The sequence below is a fragment of the Protobothrops mucrosquamatus genome, unplaced genomic scaffold (assembly GCF_001527695.2).
Source record: "Protobothrops mucrosquamatus isolate PMUCROS unplaced genomic scaffold, P.Mucros_1.0 scaffold5601, whole genome shotgun sequence".
NCBI classification, from domain to species: domain Eukaryota; kingdom Metazoa; phylum Chordata; class Lepidosauria; order Squamata; family Viperidae; genus Protobothrops; species Protobothrops mucrosquamatus.
Genome location: NW_015391456.1, coordinates 1 through 5,000, shown reverse-complemented (window position 1 = coordinate 5,000; position 5,000 = coordinate 1).

Here is a 5,000-nt window from a genome sequence, read left to right as displayed (position 1 = left end):
GCCATCCTGGAAACAGTGAGGGAATGGCCCCTGACCCTGGCTGGCCGGGAGCCAATGTACAATTTTGTGGTAGCCATCTTGGCACTTTCCCCGGTGGACCATGCCTTGGCACTTGCCCCGGTCCCACCTCCTTCTGCCAGAGACCCTCAGATCTGTCCCACTCCTGCCCAGGCCCCCACAGGCACCCTTGACGTGAACGATGTAGAACTGGCCACGCCCACCCAGTAGGCCGCACCCACTATGGCCACACCCACCCAGCCCCCCCAAGGGTAACCACAATGCTAATGCGGCCCTCAGTGAAAATGAGCTTGACACCCCTGAATTAGATAGACAAGATTTGGGCATGTGTACACAAAAGCTTGCAAAATTTTAACAATACCTCGGGGAGAGTCTTGGAGATCTCCTAAGGGAATCTACTGGCATATACTACAGATCCCCACTATATTCCTTTCTTAGAGAGGTAATTCTGATGAAGTATTAGAAAGGATTGGATAATTGTGAGCTGATGAACAACATCTTATTATGCATCCAAATATCTCAGGAGACATGCCTCCACATACAGGATAATAAATCAAATTGTGGTAGTGCTGTGCAGCTCCAATAATCTGCTTGGCTTGTCAGGTAAATAGCCAATTATGGTTTGATTAGTTGCCCAAGTCAGAAGGCTACAAAATGCAGAAGAATTATTGTAACTTGGGACCCATTGCACCAATCCAGAAGAGAAAGGCTGGGGCCTGAAAAAAAATCTGATTTATTTGCAGTTGCTGTGAGCTACTGATCTAATTATGCAAGATTCAGTAATTGTTCACCCAGCTGCTCTATTATAATTGCTTTTGCAATTAATCTTCTTTATTTTTGTAATTGCTTATACATTTTAATATCTGATTTAGGTAAGAATGATTACAAAAAATGACTTGCTAAATGAATGGCAAAGATGGAAGACCAAAAGAATGACTGCTTTGCATAGGAAAATTTCCATATTTGCTTGGATTCTGTGTCTGCTTTTTCAGCTCAGAAAGATCCTTTTTTTTAAGACAGTGGGATGGATTTGCTCAAGGAATTTATGCTCGTATAAGTTTGATTTCAGAATATACTCTTTCAGCCATTTAGTTCCAAGCAAACTGCAACGAACTCATGGGATTTAAAGCCAAGTTGACATATTTACTGTGTTTTTTTTTACTGGAATTTGGAATTTCCTAGCACATTTAGCCCATATTCCCATTTGATCCCTTTGCCTCAGGCTTCTGGTTGTAATGCATGGAGAGCTACTTCAATTTACATATTTAGCAGGTACAGCTAAAGTTCTATCAGGAAATATTTGTACAAATAGCATCATCATCATCATCATCATATCAAGAGCCTCGCCCAAAAATTGTTGTGGACACTCGTAATTGAGCACTAACGAGAGAAGATGCCGAGAATGTGTGCAGCATGATGCACACCTCCAAAGTGATGTGTCATTTTGCAGAGGCTGTCAGAAAGGCCCACCATAATTAGAAACGGTGGTTTCCGTAGAAACAGCCTCATTGGAAAAGCAACTTGCTGTCCTGATAATACCTTTCAGGCTGTTCTTTTGATTATGCCAAAGACTGAATTTGCTGTCAAAAGAGGACATTATGGAAGTGAGAGGATTGCCAAGTACAGCAGGGAATGCAAAAAATAAAATAAAACGAGAAAAACCCAACATAAAGTCAAGAAGAACATACTTCTCTTGTAGGATGAACCAAATCCTGGATAGATATACCCATGAAGCTATCGGAATCCCTCTGTACATGTTCAGCATCATCCAGTTTGTAACAAGATGGGACCTGTCTCTGTCAAGTCTTCAGATTGATTGATTGAGTCTTCATGGTTTGATTGATTGAGTCTTCAGATTAAGATCTGAACATGCTGCAGGAGCTAATCTAATCATAAGCTAATAGTAGAATCTCACCAATTCAGTCCCTGTTTATAAGAAGACAATTCCAATTGTTAACTTTGAGTCTTGCAGTAGATGCTGGCCAGAATTTGGCTAGGCTGCTCTGAAAACTTAATGCCAAGGAATATCTTGCCATATGGAAAAAAAATCTCAGAATACTCCTTTTCTCTCACTTGTGTATTTTAGCAATTCAACAGCTTGCATTCACTCTTCAGGCCCTGATTATAAAAGATACTGACTGGAATTAATAGGCATTGGCAGCTTTGAATATTGGTGAACAGAAGGAGAGATGCCTGAATCTACACTGAAGTGTGATTTTATTTGGGATAAGAAAAACAGAAAAAGGCTGCAGGCTGGANTAAACTAGACATACCCAATTCCAGCAACCGTTCCTTATATGCTTTAGCCTCCAGTCCCCTAATCATCTTTGTTGCTCTTCTCTGCACTCTTTCTAGAGTCTCAACATCTTTTTTACATCGTGGTGACCAAAACTGGATGCAGTATTCCAAGTGTGGCCTTACCAAGGCATTGTAAAGTGGTATTAATACTTCACGTGATCTTGATTCTCTCCCTCTGTTAATGCAGCCCAGCACTGTGTTGGCCTTTTTGGCAGCTGCAGCACACTGCTGGCTCATATTTAGGTGATTGTCCACTGGGACTCCGAGGTCCCTCTCACAGTTACTACTATTGAGCAAGGTACCCCCTATACTATACCTGTACATTTGGTTTTTCTTGCCTAAATGTAGAACCTTACTTTTTTCACCATTGAATTTCATTTTGTTAGATAGTGCCCAGTGTTCAAGTCTGTCCAGATCCTCCTGTATTCTAAGCCTGTCTTCTGGAGTGTTGGCTATTCCTGCCAGCTTGGTGTCATTTGCAAATTTGATGAGTTCCCCATCTATCCCCTCGTCCAAATCATTGATGAAGATGTTGAATAGGATAGGATAGATAGATAGGATAGATGTTGGATAGGATGTCGGAAAAAAGAGGGCTCTCAAATTTTTTCAAGAGCTCCTCCCAGTCTCCTATAAGTTGACAAAAATCAGAGCTCTTGCAAGTTACATGAAGTCTCCTGAGATCTCCAATGAGGCCAGCACATTTTTCATGAGGTTGTGGTGAGATTAGATAGACAAGATTTGGGCATGTGTACACAAAAGCTTGCAAAATTTTAACAAAGCTTGGGGAGAGTCTTGGAGATCTCCTAAGGAAATCTACTGGCATATACTACAGATCCCCATTATATTCCTTTCTTAGAAAGGTAATTCTGATGAAGTATTAGAAAGGATTGGATAATTGTGAGCTGATGAACAACATCTTATTATGCATCCAAATATCTCAGGAGACATGCCTCCACATACAGGATAATAAATCAAACTGTGGTAGTGCTGTGCAGCTCCAATAATCTGCTTGGCTTGTCAGGTAAATAGCCAATTATGGTTTGATTAGTTGCCCAAGTCAGAAGGCTGCAAAATGCAGAAGAATTATTGTAACTTGGGACCCATTGCACCAATCCAGAAGAGAAAGGCTGGGGCCTGAAAAAAAATCTGATTTATTTGCAGTTGCTGTGAGCTACTGATCTAATTATGCAAGATTCAGTAATTGTTCACCCAGCTGCTCTATTATAATTGCTTTTGCAATTAATCTTCTTTATTTTTGTAATTGCTTATACATTTTAATATCTGATTTAGGTAAGAATGATTACAAAAAATGACTTGCTAAATGAATGGCAAAGATGGAAGACCAAAAGAATGACTGCTTTGCATAGGAAAATTTCCATATTTGCTTGGATTCTGTGTCTGCTTTTTCAGCTCAGAAAGATCCTTTTTTTTAATACAGTGGGATGGATTTGCTCAAGGAATTTATGCTCGTATAAGTTTGATTTCAGAATATACTCTTTCAGCCATTTAGTTCTAAGCAAACTGCAACGAACTCATGGGATTTAAAGCCAAGTTGACATATTTACTGTGGTTTTTTTTACTGGAATTTGGAATTTCCTAGCACATTTAGCCCATATTCCCATTTGATCCCTTTGCTTCAGGCTTCTGGTTGTAATGCATGGAGAGCTACTTCAATTTACATATTTAGCAGGTACAGCTAAAGTTCTATCAGGAAATATTTGTACAAATAGCATCATCATCATCATCATCATCATCATATCAAGAGCCTCGCCCAAAAATTGTTGTGGACACTCGTAATTGAGCACTAACGAGAGAAGATGCCGAGAATGTGTGCAGCATGATGCACACCTCCAAAGTGATGTGTCATTTTGCAGAGGCTGTCAGAAAGGCCCACCATAATTAGAAACGGTGGTTTCCGTAGAAACAGCCTCATTGGAAAAGCAACTTGCTGTCCTGATAATACCTTTCAGGCTGTTCTTTTGATTATGCCAAAGACTGAATTTGCTGTCAAAAGAGGACATTATGGAAGTGAGAGGATTGCCAAGTACAGCAGGGAATGCAAAAAATAAAATAAAACAAGAAAAACCCAACATAAAGTCAAGAAGAACATACTTCTCTTGTAGGATGAACCAAATCTTGGATAGATATACCCATGAAGCTATGGGAATCCCTCTGTACATGTTCAGCATCATCCAGTTTATAACAAGATGGGACCTGTCTCTGTCAAGTCTTCAGATTGATTGATTGAGTCTTCATGGTTTGATTGATTGAGTCTTCAGATTAAGATCTGAACATGCTGCAGGAGCTAATCTAATCATAAGCTAATGGTAGAATCTCACCAATTCAGCCCCTGTTTATAAGAAGACAATTCCAATTGTTAACTTTGAGTCTTGCAGTAGATGCTGGCCAGAATTTGGCTAGGCTGCTCTGAAAACTTAATGCCAAGGAATATCTTGCCATATGGAAAAAACAAATCTCAGAATAGTCCTTTTCTCTCACTTGTGTATTTTAGCAATTCAACAGCTTGCATTCACTCTTCAGGCCCTGATTATAAAAGATACTGACTGGAATTAATAGGCATTGGCAGCTTTGAATATTGGTGAACAGAAGGAGAGATGCCTGAATCTACACTGAAGTGTGATTTTATTTGGGATAAGAAAAACAGAAAAAGGCTGCAGGCTGGA